Genomic DNA, 27,290 nt, shown 5'->3' with positions numbered 1-27,290 from the left:
TGCCCCGCACGGCCCCGCGCTGATCTCCGCCCCACTCCGCCACCCTCCCCTCCTCCGGGCCGCCGGGACCCTCTCAGTCGGACCGGCCCCTCCGTCCTCCTCCAGCCCCTGTTGCCGTGTCGCCCTAAGCCAGCTCCTCCTGGACCCCTCCTCAGCGCGGACCCAGTCCTTTCTAGTCTGGACCCCCATCCCCAAGGGACGGGTCCCTGCCCCAGCCCCGACCTGGCTCCAGCCCCGCGGCCCTTGCCCCTTCTGAGGCGTCCGAATCCCCCCGGCCCACCCCCAGGAACGGCCGAGCCCCAGCCCTCGGGGCAGCCCCAGCGTCCTCAGTCGCGGACCCCCTTCCTTCCGGCCCCCGCCCCACCCCGCGGGAGCTGCCCCTCGAGGCCGCAGCCCACTTCTCCCCGGTCGTCTCCTGGGCTCCCCAACCTCTGGTCCGCTGACGCCGCCCGGGTTCTGGCCCCAGGCCCACCCCTCGGTCCACGCATTCCCGACTCCTCTCCGAGACACCACCCAGCGTCCCGTCCCCTCACCCCCAGCCCACCAAGTCAGATCAATCTCGGGTCCCTCTGCCCTCGAGGCAGCCCGGCCTCCTCTCGCTTCCCAGCCAGCACCCTTTCTCAGTGTGGTCCTGGTCCCCCTCTACAAGCCCTCGCAACCCTTTGCCGCCATCCTGAGTCACCGCGCATCCTTTCCTCCCAACCCCTCCAGGACTCTAGCTGGGACCCTGCTCCCCAACCCCTTGAGGGAGTCAACCTTCAGCTTGCTTCCCCCCACCCCCACCGGCTCTCCCACCCCGCAGAGTCATCTTCCTCCCGGAGGCTCCAACCTTTAGCGCCAGCAAACCTAGTTTACGGATAGGACCCCTTTCCCCTGGCCATCGCTTAATTAGCTGCTTTAGCTCCTCTCACTCCCACCTGCCGCAATATCTCAAATCTCTGGTTTCTTCCAGCCCCAGAGTTTATTTCCTTCCCTCCCCCACTCCAGATCTTGTCCTTTTCATGCCTACTCGGCTGCAGTGTTCATCCATCCCCCTTTTAGCATTTCTTGGGGTGGAAAATGCTGGAGAAATAGCCGTGAGGTATTAGAGATAAAAGTGTGTGTATTTATTCGTTTTATAACATGCGTATGAAATGGATTTCAGCCAAGGTTCTGAAGCCACGATGTGATTTTCAAGCTGCAGTCCAGAAGCTAGAAGGATAAAAACAGAAAAAAAACAGTCCCCTCCCCAAACTCGACCACCCAATTAGAGACCTCCCTGATTGATGTCGCCTGGTATCCTCAGCTCCTCGATTAGTTTTCATTGTTAATGCTTAATTGTGAAACTTTTTCATTCGTTTATCCTCATAGAGGGTCACTGGGAGGTTGGGAGGCAAGACTGACCCAATGTTTGTGGTGCATAAATGTGTATTGTACCCTTGACAGACACCAGAAGAAATAGAAAGATTGACAGTCGATGAAGACCTCAGTGATATTGAAAGGGCTGTTTATCTGCTCAGGTATTTCCTAGTCTTTCTGTGAAATTACTCTTTTTTTTTTCCCCTGTGGCAGCAGAGATGAATGCTTTCTAAAATGTATGTTCCCGTTATGTTCAGATTTACTTAGCCACTTGAACAGAGTACTTTTGTGTGCATAGTACTTAACTATATTATAAATTAGATTTGGCTATGGACTTATGAATTTGAGAATTTAAATAAAACACCTAATTTATAGAATGTTGCTTGGAGGAGGAAGAGCAGATGGTTTGAGTTGAACCTCATCCTTTTTTTCTTTTCTGGCTTTGGTTTTTCTCACTTAAGATTCAGTAAGTTTAGATGAGACTTGAGTATACAGTGATTAGTTTTAAGTTCATTGTAGAGTAGGCACATTATACGGGATCTACTATATGGAAAAAAATCCACAAATATGGTAGTTCATTTTGCTGTTCAGGATATCCTGTTTGTAGTACTTTTGCTATGCTATGCAAGCTTTATGATTTTGTCTGAGGGGTTTTGGAAACTTAGTTGAGCCTGCTGTCGTTTAAATTTCAAACCATTTCACAGGCTCTACAGAATTGCTTAAGGCGAATGGTTACTGCGAATATTTACAAGATTTTTCTGAACTATTTAAAACATTGTCTTGTAGATTGAGCATCTTAAAAACTAATACAGTGAACATTAATGATGTAATTAATTGATTAAAATCCTTTAGAAACAGAAATTTCCTACAGCAGTTTGTGTATATTTAAAATTTTTCATTAGCTTACACAACGTATTTTTCCCTTTTGGCAAATTAGTCACTCTTATTTTCCAGAATCAGATTTTGAAAACTGATGTAATTTACCTCCTAGGATATTTGTCATCCTTGTTTCCTTAGCTCAGTGCCAGTTCCAGGTACTGGCAAGTTTCTTGTTCTCCTTTCTTGTTTACAGATCATGTTTCCAGTCCCATGTTATTCATTGAATGATCCTGTAACCAAAAAAAAAAAAACCCCAAAAAAAACTCCCTCTCCAGGTCTTCAATTTTCTTAATTACTTTTTTAGCCTAGTAAAAGTGGCATCATGAGTTTCTGTTGTAACTTTAGTCAGAATATCAGCATATTTACCATGTAGACCATTCCCTCTGATAATTGTATCATTTAGAAATATATCTGCATCTTAGACTTAATGTTGATGTTATTTGCCCCCTCTTTGTGATATCTGTGGTAGCATGCTCTCATCATTTCTACCTATTTACTTCAGAGAAAACTTCTATTTATGTATGAATTCAACGGTATGTGTTTTGGGTGTTTACTTAGAGAATAATCCAACTTTTAACCAGTTTTCATATTTTATTGTGTTGTATTTGGAATACTTTATTCCTTAATAATTAACATGTTTATTATGGTGAACAATAGTTGTCAACATTTGCCTATTCCCATAGTTCTTTTACTCAAAGTAGGTAGAAAATTGATGAAAGTGTGGATAAATGTATTTAAATCTACAACAGTTAATGATTTGAAATAAACTCCTGTTTATTCCTACTGAATTTTCTTTAGTACAAACACTGGCTTAGAATTAGGAAATGGAGAGTCTTGCTCTATTTACTTGTGATAGAAGACACCGTATTCTAGATATCAGTGATAAGCCTTTTTTTTTAAGGAAAGCTTATTTGTTTTCTATTTTGCTTTTATTGTTTGTTAGCAAACCAGGTTGTCTGAGTTGTCTTTATTTCTCAGACTCAACATAAGTTTTGCTCAGTTCTGGAATTTACAAAGCCCTTGTAGAGACAGATGGCCCCTCTTATTCTTAGACAAGAGAATTTTGAAAGAGATTCAATATCTCCTTTAGTTTCTTGTGGCTCACCTACCTTGAAGGAGGTTTGCAAGGTGACTCAGAAGGGGAACACTGGTCTGGTTGTGTATGGGTTCTCCAGCTGAGTTCTTCTTTTGTATCCCTAACATCTTACCACCTCCTGGGGGAATGTGGGATTTCACCTTAGTCCAGCTTTGGGAGGGATGATGCCAAGAATGCCTGAAAGGGTCTTTCTTCCCTGGGATTCAGGGGAGGGGACAGGATTGTTTCATAGAGATGTTCCGAACTTTGCCTCGGTTTAGGCCTTCTCATCTTCTCTCATGTATTGAGCCTGCTACTGTAAATGTAATTTATTCCTTTTTTTAGTTTGTACTTTGCTGAGTCCTTTTTTCCCTCTGTCAGTGATTTTCAGGTTTATTTTTGAGCACTTTACCTTTTCCTTGCATTGAATATTATATAAATGTATAATATGTAACATATATTTTTTCTCTTGGCTTTCATGTGTCAGGTTTGTTTCTTTAGTTCTTTTATTTTGTATATTAAAACTATTTTGGAGTATTATGTTAAATTAGAATTCAAAGTCAGATATGTAAGCATCAGTAAGCAATGCTTTATATTAGTGGAGTTTCTGGTAGCACTTAGATTGAATCCAGTATCTGAAAAAAGCATTATATATAGAGTACTATCATTAATGAAAAACAAATTATACTGTTCATTATCTTACCCTAAAATATGGCAAGTCATTTATTAATGACATTTTCACAATTAAGTTTAGAATATTACAGTCTTCAAAGATTTGACACAGATGAATTTGTGGTTTTGCACACATATGATGCTGCTATACCCATCTGTGGCATTTAGCACTGAAGCAAAAGAACTTTCCTAATAGTCCCAGCTTGTGTCTTAGTCAAAATCATATCATATCTTTTTCCTGTTCTTTCTCTTCTTCGTGATTTTGCATATATTTTTGGAATGTACTTAAGACATGTGAATGATTTTATTATGGAAGAATCCTAAGTATGTATACTGTGCTTTCATTAGGTAAATCTATACTTGTATATTTCTGACTGCCTACCAGATAAAGTGCAGACCCTGAAGCCTGGCATTCAGAATACTCCATAGGTGACTCTATCTTAGCTGTGCAATGTGATGTCCCACCAGTCCTCCACTTTTAAAAATGGCTTTATTGAGATATAATGCATAGTCCCTGTAGTTCACTCATTTAAACTGCACAGTTAAGCGGGTTTTAGTATATTCACAGAATTGTGCAACCATCACCGCAATCAATTTTAGAACATTTTTGTCACCCCTAAAAGAAACTTTGTACTATTAGCAGTTACTCCTCAATACCAACCCTCTCAGCCTTTGGGAACCACTATTCTGCTTCCTGTATATATGGATTTGCCTATTCTGGACGTTCCTAAACATGGGATCATACAGTATGTGGCCTTTTGTGACTGACTTCTTTCACTTAGCATAATGTTTTCAAGGTTCACCCATGTTACAGCAGGTATTAGTACTTTATTTCTTTTTGTTGCAGTGTAGTATTCTACTGTATGGATATAGCACTTTTGTTTAGCCATTCATCAGTTGATGGATATTGAGTTGTTTCCACTTAATTCTTCACTTTTTGATTCAGTCATGCTGGCCTTTTCACTGTTACTCAGTTTCATTGTGTTTATCCTTAACTTTTGCTTTTGCTCATCCTGGAGTACTCTTTCAATATATCCCTGTCCAACATACAGCATCTCTAGGATCCACCTGCAATCTTACATCTTTCATAAAGTCTTCCCTAACTGCTTAAACCACATGGATCCCAGGCTTCTTTGATCTCCCTTATCACTTAGTGGCGCTTTCTTCAACTGGCCATTAATCATTGATTTATATTCCTTTACTGTGTGCACATGTTTTCTTCAGTAGATCGTAAGGTCCTGGAGGACAAGCTTTTAGAGGACAAGGGCAAGCTTTCTTGTTGTTCTTTCTTGTTCTTTGCTGTGATATAAATATATAACTCTTGATGGAATAAAGAGTATTTAAGATGACCATACTGCAAGATGAATTAAGCAACTTCTGATATTTTTAATTTTAGGTATTCTGGGTCATATCTTCTTCTATAACTTATTATCTATGTGACAGTGGTCAAGTTAGTTATGGTTTTCGAGCCCTGCTTTTCATTTGTAAAGCGGAAATAATAATTCCCTTTTCCCAGTGTGGTTGAAGCACCTGGCACATGATAGGCATCCCATTACTGTTAATTTCCTTCTGTCTCCTTTTCCCTTTCCCTACTTTCTTGCTACTTAGGTGCTCAAGTTACATTTAAAACTTTAAAAGAGGATAATGGTATTAATTTTGCCTTCCAATAATTTAATAAACAGACAAAGTATACCAACTGAAGTTTGTGATAGATATCCATTAACTTCATTTGCTAACAGTATTTATCAGAAATTAGAATCTTCACAAATCATAATTAAGCATTTTTAACTGAGTAATAGTAAGGTCAGCCTGTTGATTTATATTTTCTTAACAAATGACCCTAAGTAATATTTGCTGTTATGCATTAACTGTGTTGATTGGTTAATGTACTGAGCCTAGCTTTTATGTTGCTCACTTTTAAAGTCATTTGTGACTTTAAAAATATTTTCACTTTGTGCTGTGAGTTTTAAATCATTTTGCACTTTGCTTTCCCGGGACAGTCAGATAAAGAGCTTTCCTTTTTTTTTTTTTCTTTTTTCTTTTTTAAAGACAAGGTCTCACTCTTTTTCCTAGGCTGGAGTGCAGTGGCTATTCACAGGCACAGTCATAGTGCTCTAACTCCTGGGCTAAAATGATCCTCCCACTTCAGCTTTCTGAATACCTGGGACTACAGAAGGTGCATACCACCTCCACAGCCACTGCCGCCATCATAAAGTGCATCTTTAATTGGAACTTTTTTTTTTAAACTTTCTCTTACTATTTTTTAAAGAGTAAGTGCTCCCCCTAGTGATATGAAGGAGTGAGATTTCTGCAGTCAAATCAGTGGAAATAAACAAGTGTTGTACCATGTGAGAACTCTGGCGTACTTCCTGGGTTCAAGACTAGGATAGGGCAGCAATGAGACAATGAGGAAGAACTCCAGTGTTTAAAGCTTTGCTACCCACTTGGCTTTTAGTTATTTTATCTTTTAAAATACCTATCTTATTTGCTATCCCATAGTGGAAAGTTGTGTGGAAAACTCCTTTGAATGCCCTCATTTTTAAGACCTGTGTCCCACATTTACTTTCATTATTGTCTTGATTTCTATTTTTGATGCTTGCTGCCTTTCAGTATTGTTTTAGTGAGGCATGGTGTGTGTGTGTGTGTGTGTGTGAGTGTGAGAGAGAGAGATCACATTTGCGTTTGTGCGTGCATGTGTGTATGTGTATATAGGTGGTCTTGAGTGACCAGTATTGCTTGCTCAGTTTTCTCTAGTGATACACAGGAGAGGACTTTTGCATTCTTCACAATTAAGATAGATAGTTGGTTAGTTAATACAAACAATTGGCTAGAATAATAAAATCATAAATGATACATATTTTCAACATTACATTCTAATGTAAACTATAAATATATTTTCATTTGCCAATCTTTTGATGTAGAGTCATGGTCTTTTCTTTGAGTATGGGTCTGCTGATTAAAGTTTGAAATTCTCATTCTTTCATAAATCACCCCATAATGCATTTACAATATCAAGTTCAGTTTTCTTTATAGTTGAACAAGAATTTAAATTTGCTTATGAAGCAGTCTGAAAGCATGGTTCTAGGTTTTTATGATTTTCTACTTGTGTTTTAAAAGTTTTGTTCTTCCGAAATACTTTAATAGCAATTTTCTTTGACAACTTATGTTTATTGAATTTAGTTTTTCTAAAGCTTTTAACTTAATTTTTATATAAACAAATATATGTATTCATATATTTAGGTAATATTTAATTAAATTATGTAATTATGTGATTGCAACAAGTGAAATTTGAGATAAACTAGTTTGGGAACATACTTAGCTGACTTAATTACAACTCAACTAGTGAGAGTGGAATTCTGTGGGCTTTCCAGAGAGTAGTCTATTAGCGACAAGCTTTCAGCTTGCAGTTGCAAGAGAGTAGAGAGAGTATTGCTTAATCAGGTGTTTTAACATCTTGTCACATCTCAAACACCTTTGTTTGAGAGAGATACATACCATCTCCTTTCCAAGTGTGCTCTGTGATGATCTTGCTTCATTCTTGATATTCCTCTCCTGTCTCTCTGTTGAATTCATTCCCATCATCTGGTTTGTTCTTCGTTTGCCTTTATACATTAAAAAAAGTAATGAATTTGGAATATCAGTTAAAGAAGTACTTTTATAAATAAGCTTATATTTTGTTTTTTAACACGAGCTTTGAATATATGCAGAAATGTGCACAAATCGCAACACAGCTTGTTGATTTCTCACAAGTGAACACACCCATGTACCCAGTATCCAGATTAAAGCATAGAACATTATCGTGTTAGCTTAGTAGCTTCCTTTGTATTCCTGTCCCAGTGCCTTGTACTTCCTGCAAAGGGTAGCTACTCTCCTGACTTCTAACACTATACATTCATTTACTTGATTTTGAACTTTATATAGTAGGAAGCACTCTATGTACCTTTTGTGTATAGCTTCTTTTGCTCAACATTTTAAAAAAGAGATTTATCCATATTGTTGCATGGAGCAACAGATTGTTCATTCTCATTGCTGTATACTGTTCCATTATGTGAATATATCACAATTTATTCATTCCACTGCTGATGGACATTTGGCTTAGTTTTCAGTTTGGGGCTTTTATGAATAATGCTGTTATAATCATTCATGTACCAGTCTCTTGGTGAATACATGTGTGCTTTTCTTTTAGGTATCATTATAGAAGTAGAATTGCTGGTCATAGCATATGCCTATGTCCGGCTTAAAAGATATTGCTAAACAGTTTTCCAGTGTGCTTTGGCTAGTTTGTACTTCTGCCAGCAGTGTTTGAGTGGTCCCAGCCTATATTTTTTTTAGCAAACAAAAGTGACAAACTTCTTAGTACATAATTTCTAGCATATCAATAATGAGCTTCCTAGTTAATAGCCTTTAGATGTTTCGTTTCTCTGTGCATGACTTACACCATCTAACTTTTTTTCTTTCCCTACAAGAAGGGGAGTTCTATAAGGTTTTACTTGGCTAGACTGTTGGTTAGAAGACTCTTAGTTATTGGATTGTCTCTTAGGGGATGAGGCATGTCGTGTGATTAGTTTTTCTTAGAAAAAGAGAAACAAAGTGGATATTGGAGTCTCCCTGTTCCTGGGAGTGCTATTCTCAGTCCCTGTGCTTTTAATGATTCTAAGAGGTCCTCATTAAAAAAAAATTGCCCACGTTGTCATCTTCTGTGAAGATGATGTACAAATGACTTGCCTTTCTACATGGAAATTGCAGGCATCTTCATTTGTATTCTTTAGGACAGAGGGATCACTGTTTAATATATCAAGAGCAGTATATAATGGATTCCAGCTGTATACCTTCCATTATTGCTAAGGTCAAATTACTGAAGTCTTTGGCAAACCTTGAATTCCCTGTTTTGGAAAAGTACTAGGTCTCTGAATATAAAAGATTTGGAGATTGTTTCCCATCTCTGTTTCCTTTTCTTTTGTTATGAGAACAACCATGGGAGGCATCTGTGTCTTTTTTCCTACTTACCGAAGATTCAGAAAGGTTTCTCTGTGACATCTGTAGAAAGCAGAATGCTCTCATGGGATCTGTAGGAAAAGCTTAAAAATAAAAAGTGAAATATTTTCATCAATGTAAAAGTGACCCATATAATGTCATTGAAAAGACCTCTGAAAGCATAATAACATAATGTGATGTGAGAGAATTGAGCAAAGTTTTCATCTTGTAAGCATAGTGTTTTATGTAAAAATGCCTATAAATTCTGTAATATAAAATAATTTCATAATATAGAATAATAAAATATATTAAAATTAATCTATAAAATAAATATAAGATAATATATAAAGCAATATAAAATAAATGAGTATACATATTTGAATAAAGAATGTGTTAAGTTGTGTAACTACAATGTAATCATATTATAACATATGTATATTGTAAATGTGTATGCACGCATGTGTATGTGTTTATTTTCATGAGCAATTAATTCATCCCAATGCTCCCTCTTGGAAGTAGCTAAGTGAGACACAGGGACACAGGAAGGTTGAGTTCTATCATAAATTATAACTAATTAGTTCCCAGTAAAAAGTGGGAGTTGTATTGCTTGGTTCCCAGTCTTGTAGTGTGGAATTGTGCAGTAGTTTCTTAGTATTGACATTAAGAATTAAAGTGTTCACCATACCAAGTGGTAAAATTCATAGCTTTCTTTTTTTTTTTTTGAGACAGGGTCTTGCTGTGTCACCCAGGCTGGAGTGCAGTGGTATGATCATAGGTCACAATAACATTGGACTTCTGGGCTCAGGTGTTCCTCCTGCCTCAGCCTCCTGAGTAGCTGAAACTATAGGCATTAGCCACCATGCCTAGCTAATTAAATTTTTTTTGTAGAGATGGGGGTCTTGCTGTATTGCCCAGTCTTGTCTCAAACTCCTGGCCTCAAGTGATTCACCTACCTCAGCCCCTAGGGTGCTGGGATTATAGGTATGAGTCACCAGGCCTGTCTTCTTAAAATTAAGATTACATGAAGGGAATTAAAGCATTGAATAAGGTCCAATGATCTTTTAAATCTGTACATCTTTCAGTTTGATGTTTTGGGTATTATAGTGTCTTTCATTGACTGTGTTGGCTATCAAATGTGGAAAGCATAGAGAAAGTGTTTAGGCTTAGTTCTTCATAAGCCAAAAGCCACTTTTGCCTTATCCTTAGATGATACTGGTATAATACTGGTATATGGTAATCATGTTAGTAATAATTGCAAAATCTATTATACCCTTAGAATGTAATTTTCCCTCCAATCAGAGATGTTAATAATGGAAAAGATTTGTAATGCAACTAATAGTTGCTTTACAGTAAATCTTATGAATTTAAGTTAAAACATATCTGAGTACTTATGTGCTAGGCATCTCCTGGGGAATGAAGGTCATTATACTGGCAGATACTTGTATTCAAGGAGATAGATTAAGGAAACAAATGTGTTTGTCTTAAATTTCAGTAGAATAGAGGTTATCCTCAATTAACAGGTACTGGGAATCAGTATGTTATATTGGAAATAGTTTAAGGCAGACCCAGATTTATTCTTGGAGGCTGAGGCTTGCTCATTTACCTACTGAGAGACCTTGGGTAAGGTGCTTATCTTCTGTGAGCCCAAGTCTCCTAATCTAAAATGGGAATAAATAGGCTGGGCACAGTGGCTCTCACGCCTGTAATCCCAGAAATTTGAGAGGTCAAGGCAGGAGAATCAGTTGAACCCAGGAATTCGAGACTAGCCTGGGCAATATAGAGAGACCTTGTCTCTACCAAAAAATTTTAAAAAGTATCCAGGAATAGTGGCTTGTGACTGTTTTTTTTTTTTTTTTTTTTTTGCGCTCAGGACTTTGAAGCTGCAGTAAGCCATGAGTGTGCCACTGAACTCCAGCCTGGGCACCAGTGTGAGACCCTGTCTCAAAACAAACAAACAAAAAATAAAATGAGAATAATAATACCTTCATTGCAGGACTGTTGAGACGATTAGAGGAAATGTATGTGTAGGGCACAGTGCTTGGTACAGGGTACTGTTCAGTAAAGGATAGTTGTTGCTGCCCTTTTAAATCATCTGTTTGGGATTGGGAACATATTTTGCTTTGGATATACAGGAAACATACCATTTAGAAACTTCTTGTGTTACAAAGTTTCCTCTCTAGATTAGTTTTCTAGATGGGGCACCAAATTCCCCCACCTCCATTTTTGGAAAATACATTTATTGAAGTATAATTTAAGTTTATAGTTTGATGAGTTTTGACAAATGGGTACACCTGTATAACTAGCACAAAACATGGAACATTTTCATCACCCCCACAAAAGCCACTGGTATGTCTTTGCAGTTAACTCCACACCCTAACCCTAAGCAACCATTAATCTGCTTTTGTCACTGTGGAATAATTTTGCCTGTTGTGGAATCTAGACATAGTTTTTTTATATCTCTTGGATAAATGCCTAAGAATGTTTGTTGGGTCATATGCTGACTATATATTTTTTCATTTTTTGAAGCTTTTTGAGGTATAATTCACATCTAATAAATCACACATATTTAAACTATAATTTAATGAACTTTGACATATGTATACACAATTCAGATATTGAACATATCCATCACTCCCAAAAGCTACTTGTGTCCTTAGATTATCTCTCTCTCCCTCCCATGAGCCCCTTCCATTCCAGGCAACCACTGATCTGCTTTCCATTACTATAAATTAGTTTCCAATTTCTAGAATTTTATAGAAATGGATCATACAGTCTACTCTTTTGTCTGGCTTCTTTTAATCTAATTATTTTGTAGTTCATCCTTGATGTTGCTTATATTGTTAGTTTACTGCTTTTTATTATTGATAGTGATTCCATTTAATGGGTGTAACACATCTTGTTTATCCATTCATCAGTAGATGGACATTTGGGTAATTTTCAGTTTTGGGCTTTTACAAACTTAGTGACTATACACATTCATTTATAAATCTTCATGTAGACATGTGCTTTCCTTCCTCTCTGGTAAACATCGAATTGCAGGACCATATAGTAAATGTATGTTTATACCTTTAAGAAGCTGCTAAATTGTTTCTAAGGTGATGGTACCATTTTATATTTCCACCAGCAGTATATGAGCGTTGGAGTTGCTCCTTATACTTGATAACACTTGATATGATAAGTCTTTTTAATTTTAAGTCATTCTAGTGGTGTGTAGTCATTCTAGTGGTGTGTTTATAATTTGTTCTATTGCTTACAGAGAGTATTGAAGTCTCCAACTGTAATTTCAGGTTTGTCTATTCCTCCTTTCAAATATATAATTTTTTACTAGTAGTTTATGTATTTTGAAACTGTGTGGTGAAATGCACATAAAATTAGGATTATTATATTTTCTTGAATTGACCCTTTTATCATTAAGTAATGTTTATTATTTGAAATATACTTTGTTAGGCTGGGCACAGTGGCTCACACCTGTAATCCCAGCACTTTGGGAGGCCGAGGTGGGTGGATTACAAGGCAAGAGTTTGAGACCAGTCTGGCCAAAATGGTGAAACCCTGTCTCTACTAAAAATACAAAAATTGGCCAGGCGCGGTGGCTCACGCCTGTAATCCCAGCACTTTGGGAGGCTGAGGCGGGCGGATCATGAGGTCAGGAGATCGAGACCATCTTGGCTAACACGGTGAAACCCCATCTCTACTAAAAATACAAAAAAAAAAAAAAAAACCCAAGCCAGGCGTGATGGCGGGCGCCTGTAGTCCCAGCTACTCGGGAGGCTGAGGCAGCCCGGGAAGCCGAGGTTGCAGTGTGACAGAGCAAGACTCTGTCTCGGAAAAAAAAGAAAAAGAAAAAAAAAAAAAAGAATATACGTTGTTTTGTAATCTACTTTATCTAATATTCACATATTCATTCCAACCTTCTTTTGGCTGATGTTTAAAAAGTATATCTTTTTTTGTCCTTTTAATTAATTTTTTAAATTTAAGAATAATTTTAAATTTTCACAAACATTGCAGTTAGTTTAGAAAGTTCCTATATACCTTCCACCAGTGTCCCCTAATGCTAACATGTTATTAATACATAATCATGATACATCTTTCAAACATTCAGAAATTAACATTGATACATCACTCTAAACTAAACCTCAGACTTTATTTGGATTTCACTAGTTTTTTCACTTTTTTTTTTTTTTTCCGTTTCAAGATCAACTCCAGGAAACCGCATTGTATTTATGTCTCCTTAGTCTTCTCTTGGCTGTGACACTTTCTTAACTTTTTCTTATTTTTCATGATCTTGATAGTTTTGAAGAGTACTGGTCAGGTATTTCATAGACTGTCCCTCAAGTTGGATTTGTGTGATGTTATTTCTCATAATTAGATTAGGGTTAAGTGCTTTTAGGAAGAGTACCATAGTGGCAAAATGCCTTTCTTATCTCATCATATCAGGGGGTTCATGCTATCACCATGGATTTATCCTCAGTTATGTTAATTTAGGCCATTCACTTAAGGAAATACCTGCCAGATTTTTCCACTGTGGGAGTGGCGAGAGATGACTTCCAGGCTTTCGTCATCTTAGGGAGAAAGCATTCTGTCTCTTACCATTAAGTATAATGTGGTTGTACTTTTTAAATAGATACCATTAGGTTAAGTTTCCTGTATTCCTAATTTGCTAAGTTTTACCACGAATGGGTATTGAATCTTGTAGAATGTTTTTTTCTGTATCTATTGATATGGTATATGGCTTTTCTTATTGTCTTTTAATACAGTGAAGTACATTGATTAATTTTTGAATGATGAACCAACCTCTCATTCTTGGAATAAATCCTACTTGTTCATTATGTATTAGTTTTTTTTATATGTTTCTGGACTCTTTGCTAATATTTTGTGGAGGATTTTGTCATTTATGTTAATAAGAGGATTAATCATCAGTTTTCTTATAATGTCTTATTTTGATTGTATTTTATGAAGATGACCCTACAGTCAAAATGCCTATTATTCTGTTACACTGCTTAGTTTCTTCATTATTACTACATAAATAGCATGTGGACCTAGTCCTTGGGCAACATATTGAAATCTTGACAGGGATATATATATCTTGCCTAAAATATATATATATGTGTGTATACACACACACACACACATAGAAACATTTGTATCTTGATATAGTACCTAAATTATTTGCTGTTGAATTACATTTGTTGTAATTAATAATTATATTTCCTTAGACAATTGTGTAGTTGAAATTTGCTAAGAGAGTAGATCTTAAGTATTCTCATCACAAAAAGTCATTATGTGAGGTGATGGACATGTTGATTAGCTTTACTGTAGTAATCATTTTATAATGTATACGTATAGTAAGATATCATAATCACTTTGTAGCCTGTGAATACATAGATTATTTTTTCTCAATTTACAATTAAAAAGGGTTAAAAAATCCCATCACATCGTATATCTTGAATATGCAGCATTTTTGTCAGTTATGCCTCAATAAAACTGAAAAAAATTATTTTAGAATAACTAGAGGACTGATAACTTGTATGTTGTTGAATGATAAGAATATCTAAAACAGTTACCATAAGAGAAATCAGGGAGAAAATTGACTTTGTTTTTTTCTCTTAGAGAAGAAAATATACATATGTAAAATTTATTTAAATGAATAGTTATTTAGGAACCCATGAGAGAGATTATAGGATCAATAGTTTTTAAAAATCAGCTCTCTTGCTTTGTGGAGATGACATTTTGACCCTGATAGTAACTAGCTGGTTGACCTAAGTTCCATAATCTCTGTAGATGTTAGTTTCTTCATTGTCACAATGTGAAAGAGATGTGTTACATTTCCAAGACCCCCTTTTAATTTGAACATTTCATTTTATTCTATCTTATCCTGTCTTTATTATTAGAGAAAAGAAATAATTATTTCACGTAGCTTTTACAGATTGATTTTGGATTGACTGATGAGTTTTTAAATATTATAATTGATGTGTTTGTATTACATTTCTTCTGATTCAGTGCCCCACTTACAGTGATAATCAGTCAAATGAACAGACAGGAGCCACTGTGTATTATTTGGGACTCTCTTTCTGGGTCATATTATTCATTCTGGATTTCAGTCATCATTTCCATGGCATAATTTCCAAATGTGTGACTGTAGCCTTGGCCTTTCCTTCTCAATTTTGGATCATTTCTGTTTACTGGGCACCTCCACCAGGGTGTCTGCACCAGAATGTCTTGCTGGCTTTTCAAACTCAATGTGCTCGAAACTGCATTAATCACTTCTTACCTAAATATGCCTCCTCTTGTTATTGAAGCCTGACCATCTTTCGGTATCATACTGGAGGGAAACCTGGGAGTAATTTTATATTCTTTCTTTTTCTGTCAGTACTCTTGACAGTCTTCATTACCTGACACATTCTGTGCTAGGCATAAAGTGTTATTAGACTGTGTTGGAGAATCCAGAACCAGTGCCCGGCACCCAGCAGTTCCTGAATGATTGAACATGTCACTTCACCTGTTTAGGTTAGGTAATTGGGTCTCTTCTCCTTCCTGTGATACTTATTTGTCACACCTTCTTCCTGTAGGTGCCAGGGACTTGGCCTGCTTTTATCTTTTTTTTTGGAGATAGGGTCTTAATATATTGCACAGGCTAGTCTTAAACTCCTGACCTCAAGCAATCCTCCTGCCTTAGCCTCTCTAGTAGCTGGGATTACAGGAGCATGCCACCACACTTGGTTTGTTTGTTTGTTTGTTTATTTATTTATTTTTAATAGCTGTCGGTTACTATTCTGAGTTTGTCTTACTGGCTGGGTTGGCAGTATGTTATCTTAGCTAGCCCTTTTCCCCTCCTATGTTCTAATGTATCTATATATTTTTAAAAAGTATTTTAGGCTGGGCATGGTGGCTCACGCCTGTGATCCCAGCACTCTGGGAGGCTCAGGTGGGCGGATCATTGGGGTCAGGAATTCGAGACCAGCCTGGCCAATATGGTGAAACCCTGTCTTTACTAAAAAATTAGCCAGGTGTGGTAGCGTGTGCCTGTAGCCCCAGCTACTTAGGAGGCTGAGGCAGGAGAATTGCTTGAACCTGGGAGGCAGAGGTTGCGGTGAGCCAAGATTGCGCCATTGCACTTAAGCCTGGGCGATGCAGGGAGACTGTCTCAAAAAATAAAAATAAAAAAAAAGTATTTTAAGGGAATTTTTACTGCTATTTGTTAATGAGGAAATAGAAAGCCTGGTTAAAAAAGTTAACAGGAGGGAGCTTACAATGTTCCCAGAACTTCCAAGTTTATATAGTTATTCCTGAACTAACGTTTTGTGTACCTTTCAATATTCCTGCTATAGCTCATATATTTAGGACAGACTTTGGCAATATTCCCTTTTACTCTATGCAAAATACTGTAGAGCTGTGATTTCCAACTTTTTTTTTTTGCTATGACCTTATTATGTAAGGAATACATTTTAAATTGTGACCCCACATATACACACGTTTGTGTGCATGTGTATTAATATATAGAACTGAAACTAAAATTTAACAATTATTCTTCTATATATCATACAGTAAAACATATCAAAGTTAATATCAAATATAATGTTGTTTATACTGCACTATAATATGGAAAAAATCCAAGATAAACAATACAAAAAACCGACGATTTATTAATGCCACAGGTGTACTTGCACCTTAGTAAGTTAAAAATCCAGAACATTTGGGAGTCATACATATCTTGTTACACTGTTGTGAAATGTGCTGTGGGGTGTGAGGAGAAAGGGAAGGTTGAAATAATTCTGAACTGTATCCTGAGCAATCAGAGGGCTGTTTGTACCCTTGTTGGTATAAAGAGGGAGGGGAAAATAAGCTCATTTGTGTTTTTCAGGCAAATTTTGGGCCTTTATTTTTATTTTTAGTTGACATGTAATAATTGTATATATTTATGGGACGCAGAGCATGTTTCAATACATGTATGCAGTGTGTAATGATCAAATCAGAGTAGTTAGCATTCATCACCTTGAACATTTATCATTCTTTTGTGTTGTGAACGTTCAAAATTATCTCTTCTAGCTTTTTGAAAATATACACTAAGTTGTTAATCATATTCACCCTACGGTGGTACAGAACAGGGGAACTTATTCCTCATCTTGCTGTATAAGTTGTCGAAGAGCCACTCAAAAGGCAATATTCTCTGTATCATTGGTGATAAAGGTTTTTTTTTTTTTTTTTTGAGACGGAGTCTCCCTCTGTCGCCCAGGTTGGAATGCAGTGGCCGGATCTCAGCTCACTGCAAGCTCCGCCTCCCGGGTTTACGCCATTCTCCTGCCTCAGCCTCCCGAGTAGCTGGGACTACAGGCGCCCGCCACCTTGCCTGGCTAGTTTTTTTGTGTTTCTTAGTAGAGATGGGGTTTCACCGTGTTAGCCAGGATGGTCTTGATCTCCTGACCTCGTGATCCGCCCGTCTCGGCCTCCCGAAAAGGTTTAATCCAAAGAGGAGTTTATCTCTTCGCAAGGAACATGAAACTTGTGTATATTGTTTTGACATGGCATTGATAGTAAAAGATACATAGTGGACATTATTAGTAAAATAATTTATTGGTAACATTAATATTATTAAATAAATCATGAACATAACTCTCACAAAATTATCAACTTAGAAATCCTTTTAGGCTGGCATTTAAGCGAGTTCTTATGATGGGACTATGATCTGAGGTGGTATGATGGCTGTAGGTTATGGACTGAGAAATCATAGGTTGGAATACTGGCTCTAATCTTTACTAGTCACATGACTTTGGGTGAATCCCATTTTTTTTTTTCTGAGCATCAGTAAGGATAGAAATATACTGCTCATATATTGTGATGATTAATATGATTATGTATGTAAAGTGCCTTGTATAGCACATAGTAGGCCCTTAAATGTTAATTTTTCTTTTACTCTTTCTTTGGTCCTACTAAAAAATATTATTTGTTTCTGTATGGTCTTAAGCATGAAAACTATAATCAGGTTTGAATGGTTTTCTACATAAACCTTTTAAGGCAATGTTTTAAAGATTTAACATTATTAGGAATTTCATTTTACAGGACTGACATATGGAAATATGCTATATTTGAAAAATTACTGATGTTAGGGATTGGTATTCAGTGTCTTCTGCTTAGTTTCTTGAGTCTGTCTATCAGTCATCTTTGCCTTCAAAGAAGGTTTTGTCTTTCTTGGAAGGTTAATTCTCTAAGGTAATCATTTAATTTATTTTGTTCTATTCATTAAAACAAACTTTAATAATTTAATTTGAGTAAGGAAATAATTAACTATCAGCTATGTAAAGTTTAGTTTTTATTGTGAACTCAAAGCAAGACCTTTATGGCATCTGCTTTATTGTTATAAACTCAAGCACAGTATCAGCAGCTTATGAGTTATAGTTTGGATTTTAAGTGAGAGCTGCTAGGGGTAGGATAACTGGCTCTCTATAACTACAAACATATGATATCCTACACATCGTTGAACAGTAGCAAAGCTGGAGTTCTCAGATATAGTACTGACTGATTATGTCACGTCATCATTTTTGGATAGCATCTGCTCATCTCCTCTCTCTTGTCCAAGTGGTTTAGGATTAAACAAATTATGAGGGTGTCCAGGCTAGGAAAAGAGGACTTTGTGCTATGTAGTCAAAATTTTTAGTGTGTGAATCTGTCTTCCTTATTAGATTTTAAGTTCTTAGAGGTAGGAGCAAGGTACAAGAATAGAGGAAGTTAATATTGTTAGTACCTGGATTTATTCTAACATGTGGCTTATTCTTTGTGGAGAAGGGCAAGGATTTCATAAACTAGCACAGGTAGCCTCATTTTCAGAGATCAAAGATGTTTCTGAAAATGCTTTAGACAATATCATAAACTAAGAATTTCTGTTTCTTTTCTTAATTGCAACAAATTGGTTGTCATTTTGTGTTTTTGTCTAGCATCATTGATCGTTGAAGACAAGGTTTTTTTTTTTTTTAACCATGTGTTTTTTAAAAGCATTAAGCAGCATAGTTACACAGTTTTCTCTAGCAGTGCTGCATAGCTTAGGAGCAGGAGTGGGATAGGAAAAGCTGATAGATGTGTTTGGTATTGTCTGGATGCACAGTTTGGACAGGAGTCAGTGTAGCATAGTGGTTGGTATGAGTTTTGGAGTAGTACAGGCTGCATAACTTTAGGCAAGTACCTTAATTTTTCTAAACTCTAATTTCCTCATCTACAACATGGGATAATAATAGTATCTACCTACCTTATAAAATTAGTATGAGAATTAAATAAGATGAATGCAAGTAAGGTGCTTATTTATTAGCACAATGCCTGGCTTATAGTATATTAGATATTATTTTTATTTTGTTGAGATTAGAAGGAGGTTATTAAAGTAAGGTTATTGATGAGAATCTACTTGAAATAATAGGGAGATTCAGGCTGGCAAAGAAAAAAGTGAAACTAGGAAGAATGTTAGGTACTGGAGAATAAGAAGGTTAATAGGTTAGAAGTGTGATGAGGGTGAAACATAGGCTTGGCAATAGAAAAGTAGAAAAATAAGAGTTAATGGCCAATAAGTGAGATCACAGTTTGAGATTCTAGAGATGGAGTATTTCCAGATAATAAGATCCAGCCTTTGACAAAAGTTGTGGGTTGCTGATATGAAGTGGAGATGAATTCATTTTAACAAATATTTATGAAGCCCTTACTGCATGCTGCTTTGCTAGGCATTGGGGAATGTCACATTTGGGTAAAACATCCTTGGATTACAGGAAATCAGAAACCAGCTATTGGTCACTCACCTGAATGATGAAGTTTACCATGACAATGGCAGAAGCTGGGACAACAAGAAAGACTAGAAAACTTTTATTGTAGCAAAGAATACTTCAGTGGATTGACTTGTTTTTTATTGGCGTAAGATATTACTATAAATGGCTCTTTAAAATAGGTGCATCTCCCAGTAGGGATAAAATAATTAGTAACATTAATTTAGAGTTTAAAAGATAGGTGTCCTAAATTCATTTATTTAACTAGTCTTGTTTTTTTCGGCTTTCCTTTTTAGCCACTAGTGTACAGATGAGATGATTAACCCAATTCTTTTTAGTTTTAGAGGAATGGTTTGTTGAGTGGGCTTGTGTTCATTTTGTTTCTGAGTAAGTATCCTAGAAAAGGAGCATGTCCCAAAGAATAGCACAACTGGGGCAAAAAGGAGCAGCTTAAGTTGTAACCATGATGATTGTTTCCTGTGCCGGGCTTTTCAATAGAACGCTGTAGATTTTAAAGCCTGGGAAGCTGGGAAGCTTACTTTGAAACAAAAAGAATAATGTTGATCAAATATTTAAAAATTACATATGTGATATAAAGTAGCAATAAAGTGGAATCCTCTATGCCAATTTTTTTTGGGGTTTCTTCTAGTCAGTGATGGTAGCATTGATCCACACATACTTTTTTTTTTTTTTTTAAGAGATAGAGTCTGGCTGTGCTGCCCAGGCTGGACTTGAATGCCTGGGCCTGGGCTGGAGTGATCCTCCTCTCTTAGTCGCTTGACTAACTGGGACTACAGGTGCAGTAACCCGCACCGGGGAATACTTGGTTTACTTATACTGATTATGACTAAAGTCAGCAGAACAAAGCAACATGTTCACAGCCCCAAGAAATTCCCAGGCATGCAAGTTAAGAACTCCCATTTTAATGCAAGCCTCTACTCAATGACCCTTTTGTCTGATACGCTTTTTCACAAACTCCTTATACTTTTCTCTAATGTACATTTAAGTAGACTTACATGTTATCCCATCTCTGCTATTTTTTTGCCATATTACTTTTAAAGTCATTACAAAGAGCCCTGTAGCCAGGACTAACAGAAGTTGTGAACATATGCAGTCTACTGTCAGATGGACCTTCCGCTTCATTTGGGCAAACTGCTGCTGTGCACTTGGCTCATTTCACTCACATCTAAAAAATGTTAAGATTCTGCAGTCTCCTTTTCCTCTTTTTTTGTTTTTGACTGTTCTTCTACCATGGTGGCTCTCAATGTGTGATCCTCAGTGTATCACCTGGGAACTTGTTAGAAACCAAGTTCCGAGGCCTAAGCAAGACCAACTGAACCAGAATCTCTGGTGGTGGGACCCAGGTTTAACAAGCTCTGTACAAGGTGATTCCGACACATGCTGAAGTTTGAGAACAACTGTAGTTGCCAACCTGTATACATTTTCTTGATGTCACTGACTTAATATATTTATGCTAAGCTCAACATATATGTTGAACTATGGCCAGTAATTAATGTTGGTGGTTTCATGTGACTCAACTAATATTTGCTTTGTCTAAACCGGAATTTCTTAGACGTATTTTGTTGCGATATTGACATTCTTTGTCGGAGGCAGCTGTCTCGTGCACTGTAGGATGTTTGGTGGTGTCTCTGGCTTCTGCCTACTAGATTACAGTAACATTTCCTAAGTGATGATTAAAAAAATGTCCCTAGGCCGGGCGCGGTGGCTCAAGCCTGTAATCCCAGCACTTTGGGAGGCCGAGACGGGCGGATCACGAGGTCAGGAGATCGAGACCATCCTGGCTAACATGGTGAAACCCCGTCTCTACTAAAAAATACAAAAAACTAGCTGGGCGAGGTAGCGGGCGCCTGTAGTCCCAGCTACTCGGGAGGCTGAGGCAGGAGAATGGCGTAAACTCGGGAGGCAGAGCTTGCAGTGAGCTGAGATCCGGCCACTGCTCTCCAGCCTGGGCGACAGAGCGAGACTCCGTCTCAAAAAAAAAAAAAAAAAAAGTCCCTAGACCACGAGTGGAAGGGAAGGGAAGGAGGAGATCACTCCTGGTTGAGAACCACTAGCTAATCCAGTTTCTTTTCCTTCAAACTCATAATAGGCAATGTACTACCCATAATATATCAGTTTTTCTCCCTGGGTAGGAAAATGGCCAGATATAAATTAATTATAGAAACTAAAGATTAGGGTGATTATAATTTTTTATAATTTTACAAAATTTTTATTTTTATATTTTTTCATGTCCTGCTTATAGTGAGCAATATCACCCTATAGACTAGTGTTATTTGCTTTCCTTGTATCTTGTTGCTGTGAAAGTCTAATGATAATTTGCTTTTCTTTTTGTTCCTAAGTAACTTGATTATTTTGCTTGGATGCCCAAAGGATTTTTCTTTAAGATTCAACAGTAAATCTCAGTATTGGTTATATTGGATTGACTTTCTCAGGTTTGTGGTACGTGCTTTTGAATCTTTTTTTTTGTTTTTAATTACAGGAAAGGGCTTTTTTTTTTACTTAAAAATATTCCTTCCCTTGCTTTGGTTTTGGTTTTCTTCTTCAGGAACTCCTATTAAAAGTTGTTAGGTCTTCTTTGTCTACCTTATATATTACATATATTACTTTCTCTCAAGCTTATAAGCTTATATTACTTTGTTTCAAAGTTTTTTTTTTTTTGGAGACAGAGTTTCATTCTGTCGTCCAGGCTGGAGTGCAGTGGCACGATCTTGGCTCACTGCAACCTCTGCCTCCTGGGTTCAAGTGATTCCCCACCTCAGCCTCCCACATCGCTGGGATTACTGGTGTCCACCACCACACCCAGCTAGTTTTTGTATTTTTAGTAGAGACAGGGTTTTACCATGTTGGGCAGGCTGGTCTTGAATTCCTGACCTCAGGTGATCTGCCTGCGTTGGCCTCCCCAACTGCTGGGATTACAGGCATGAGCTACTGCACCTGGCTTCAAATCTTTTTTATTTAAAAATTTTTCTTCTTTTCACCTTTTATTTCTCTTGAAGTATTATTGTGTTTATTCATCTTTTTCTACTTTCTAGTTTAGTCTTTTTTGAAATATTTTCTTCTAATTCTTTCCTGAGTTCTGTCACTTCATTTCTGAGTTTTCATAATGATGATTCATGTGTTTTTTCATATCTTATACATTAAAAATTTCTTTGCTTGTGGAGAAATAGTAGGTTGTAGTTACCTGTTTGAGTATGTCTTTCATTGTCTTTAGGAATATTAGTCTGCTCCTTATTCTCTCTTTAAAAAATAACTATCCGTATAATTTAATGATCCTTATTTTTCATTTTTATGTGAAATTAGTTTTCATAAATCTTAGGAGGTGTGGTTCAGGATAGCTTTTCTAATTTCAGGACTCGAGAGCTCCCTTTTTTGTTGTTTTGTATAGTGTTCGAATTAGGATACCTTGCTTTCTGAGGTTTCTCTGTTCTGTTTCTCTCCTGTACTGTTATGTAGAACTTTTCTGTTGTTCCTCTGCTGCTCAATTTGGGTTCTGTTTCCCAGAATTTTTCTTCAACTTGGGTCTTTGTTCTAGAAGTTTTGAAAGTTCATAGGGATAAGACTGCTTGGCCCTCTCAGATGTTACTATGGACTTGCTGAATTCATCAGCTGTTGGAGGATACAAAACCATTTACGGTTTTAGCTGCTGTTCACACATGGCATGCATTTTTGGTTTGTGTGGGAAATCTTATCATGTAGTTATGGTGTAGATGTCATGCATGGTTTATTATATTTATTTTGTTTAATTTTATTATTTTTGTCCTAGTTGCTCTGTTTTTTATGAGGGATTCAGGAAATTTAAAAAAACAATGTGTTCACTGTTGCCATCTTTATAGGGGTAATTTCATCAGTTTTTTTGTATTTATATACTTTATTTTGCACTAGTTTATTGAAGTATTGATGTATAGTAAACTACATATATTTAAAATGGGAAATTTGATGACTTTTCACATATGTATATTCCCATGAAACCCTCACCATGATCAAGATAATAAGCATATCCACCTCCAGAAATTTCCCCATGCCCCTTTGTAATCCAGCTTTCATTCTCCTTTCCTTATTCCCAGGCAAAAGCTGCTTTCTGCCACTATAGTTCAGTTTGTATTTTCTGTGATTTTCTATAAGTGAAAACATACAGTAGTATTAATTTTTTTTGTATGGCTTCTTTCATTCAGTGTAATTGTTTTGAAGTTTATCCATGATTTTCTTCATTTCTTTTTATTGCTATATGGATATATCACTGTATGGATATATCATAATTTGGTTATTCACTTGTTAGTGAACATCTGGATTGTTTTTATCTATTACAAACGAAGCTGTTATAAATATTTACATTAAAGTGTTTATGTGAACATATGCTTTTATTTCCCTTGGATAAATGTCTAAATATGGAATGTCTGGGTTGTTTGGTAGGTGTATGTGTAACCTTTAAAGAAATTGTCAAACTTTTCCAAAATGATTGTATTATATTTATATTCCATCAGTAGTATGTGAAAGTGTCATTACTCCTCATCCTTGCCCACATTTGGCATGTTCAGTCCTTATAATTTTATTTCAGTGAATGTGTAGTGATATCTCATTGTGGTTGTAATGTAATTTTACCTAATGATTAAAATTTTGTTGAGCATTTTAAGATGTATTTATTTGCCATTTTTATATTTTCTTTGGTGAGGTGTTCAAATCTTTTGTCCGCTTTTTATTGGCTGTTCTTACTCTTGTAGTTAAGAATTCTCTATATATTCTAGATACAAGTCATTTGCTAAATATTTGTTTTGCAGATATTTTATGCCAGTCTATGGCTTACATTTTCATTTTTGTAACAGTGCCTTTGAAAAGCAAACATTTTTAATTGTGATGAAGTTTATTTGGTTGATTTTTAAATTTTTTATACTTTACCTTTTGTGTTCTCTTCAAGAAATCTTGTCAAACCCAAGGCCACTAAGATTTTCTGCTGTTTTCTTCTAGAAGTTTTACATTATTGGCTCTTGTATTCAGGCCTGTGATCCACTTTGAGTTAACTTCTGTTTACTGTTTCAGGATGAGGAGAGACTCATTGTGTTTGTATATGGCTATTTAGTTGTTCCGCCACCACTTGTCGAAAAGATTATCATCTCCTCATTGAGTTGTCGTTTCACCTTTTTAAAAAGACAATTGCACATTTATGTTTGGGTCTATTTCTGGACTTTCTGTTTTTTTCCATTGATTATATGCCAATATTGCACTATTTTGTCTATTGTAGCTCTATGATAGGTTTTAAAGTCTAACCTGCTAGTACTAGCCCTACAACTTTGTTTTTGTCAGGTTTGTTTTAGCTATTCTATATCCTTTGCATTTCCGTGCAGATTTTAGAATAAGCTTGTTCATTTCTGCAGAAAGCCTACTGGGATTTAGAAGGGGATCATATTGAATCTGTCTTCAATTTGTGGGATTGACGTCTTAACAGTATTGAGTATTTGATCCTTGAATATATTTAGGTCTTCTTTATTTCTCTCAGCATGTTCTGTAATTTTTGGTCTACACGTCTTGCACATCTTTTGTCAAGTGTTCCAATTATATTTCATATTGAAAGAGGAAAAGTTCCCCAGCCCCCCTCGCAGGGCGTGCAGTAGGGGAGTGGCTCGCTTTTTTGGTGCCCCACTGCTCAAACCTCTAGGGGGAGCATGCCCAGGGGCAGGTTGTGGGACTCTGACCCCATGGCAGTGTCTGGAGGTGAATGTTTAGAGCTCCCGAAGCCCCAGTAGGCGTGTGTTACAGGGTGCTCTTTTGGTTTTGCAGTCCATAGGCGGCTTGTGTTAGTCAGCTCATTTAGACCCTTGCCTTAAGGCAAGGACAGAGGGCTTTCTGTATCTCAGAGTTTCTTGCCTTGGTATACTGGAAGAATCGGATCACACGTGGACTTGGAGAATGAGTGCAAGGTTGTATTGAATGGAAGTAGCCCTCAGCAGATGGGGGAGCCAGAAGAGCGAAGGAGTAGAAAGGTGGTTTTCCCCTCCTCTGACGGCCCCAGGCAAGCTGCCGCATTCCGCCGGTTCATGGCTTGCCGAGCTGCGGGGCCTGTTGGTGTGCTCTTATGCGGATGCGTTCTTCTTGACGGCCTCTCAGTCTCCAGCCACTTGGGTGTTCCTCCGCTGGTGTGTTCCTCTCCACATCCAGCCACTTGGGTCTCTGCCTGCTAGGATCTTGGGGTTTTTATAGGCACAGGTTGGGGGTGTGGTGGGCCAGGGTGGTCTTGGGAAATGGCAGCATTTGGACGTGAAGGCAGGAGCTCCTGTTCTCACCTAGGTCTGGGGGCACAGGCCCGGGGGTGGTACCCTAGACAGGGAACGCACCCTTCTCTTGCCAGCACTTCCCTGCACCTCTTCCCATATCAATATTGTTATGTTAATGTAAATTAGATTACCTTTTAAATTATAATTTATATCTTTAATGTTGTATGGAAAATATATAAAAGTAGAGATACTTTTATATATTGACCTTGTATTCTGCGTACCGCTAGACTCACTTATTCTACTAGCCATTTTGTAGATTATTTGGGATTTTCACCATAGACAACTATGTTGTTTGTGAATAAAAACAATTAAACGTCTTCCTTTCTAATCTGTAAGTCCTTTGTTTCTTTTTCTTGCCTTATTGCACTGCTTCAGAGCTCCAACACGGTGTTGGATGGTGATAATGGTCTAGTTTCAATAGGATTGGTATCAATTCTTTGAATGTGTGATAGAATTCAGTTGTGAATCTGGTCCTGGATTTCTCTTTGTTGGTAGTTTTTAAATTACAATTTCAATCTTGCTGCTTGTTCTTGGTCTGTTCAGTGTTTCTATTTCTTCCTGGTTTAATCTAGGGGGGTTGTATACTTCTAGGAATGTATCCATCTCCTCTAGGTTTTCTAGTTTGTGTGCATAAAGGTGTTCATAGTAGCCTTGAATGATCTTTTGTATTTCTGTGGTATTGATTATGATGTCTCCCGTTTCATTTCTAATTGAGTTTATTTGCATCTTCCCCTTCTTGGTTAATCTCAGTAGTGGTCTATCAGTTTTGTTTATCTTTTCAAAGAACCAGCTTTTTGTTTCATTTATCTCTTGTATTTTTTTGTTTCTGTTTCATTTAGTCCTGTTCTGATCTTTGTTACTTCTTTTCTTCTGCTGGATTTGGGTTTGGTTTGTTGTTTCTCTAGTTCCTTGAGGTGTGACCTTGGCTTGTCTATTTGTGCTCTTTCAGACTTTTCGATGTAGACATTTAATGCTATGAACTTTTCTGTTAGCACCGCTTTTGTTCTACCCAGTGGTTTTGATAAGTTTTGTCACTATTATTCAGTTGAAATAGTTTTTTAATTTCCATCTTGATTTCATTGTTGACTCAACGAATATTCAGGAACAGATTATTAACTTTCCATGTATTTGCGTGGTTTCGAGCGTTCCTTTTGGAGTTGATTTCCAATTTTATTTCACTGTGGTCTGAGAGAGTACTTGATATAATTTTGATTTTCTTAAATTTATTGAGACTTGTTTTGTGGCCTATCATATGGTCTTTCTTGGAGAATGTTCCTGGTGCTAATGAATAAAACGTGTATTCTTCAGTTGTTGGTTAGAATGTTC

At 37.1% G+C, this 27,290-nt stretch overlaps 1 protein-coding gene across 1 annotated transcript in view; it reads left to right on the top strand.

The window, feature by feature from the left end:
• Positions 1–833: 833 nt before the first annotated feature.
• PPP4R4 (protein phosphatase 4, regulatory subunit 4) overlaps positions 834–27,290 on the top strand; it is a 105,629-nt gene continuing 79,172 nt past the window's right edge. The window contains exons 1-2 of the mRNA XM_011951542.1: positions 834–1,098; positions 1,426–1,499. The gene's annotated coding sequence lies outside the window, so the exon portion shown is untranslated. The remainder of the gene's footprint in view (positions 1,099–1,425; positions 1,500–27,290) is intronic.

This window comes from Colobus angolensis, unplaced genomic scaffold (assembly GCF_000951035.1).
Source record: "Colobus angolensis palliatus isolate OR3802 unplaced genomic scaffold, Cang.pa_1.0 Scaffold32, whole genome shotgun sequence".
Classification (NCBI taxonomy): domain Eukaryota; kingdom Metazoa; phylum Chordata; class Mammalia; order Primates; family Cercopithecidae; genus Colobus; species Colobus angolensis.
This window is presented reverse-complemented; position numbering and strand designations above follow the sequence as displayed.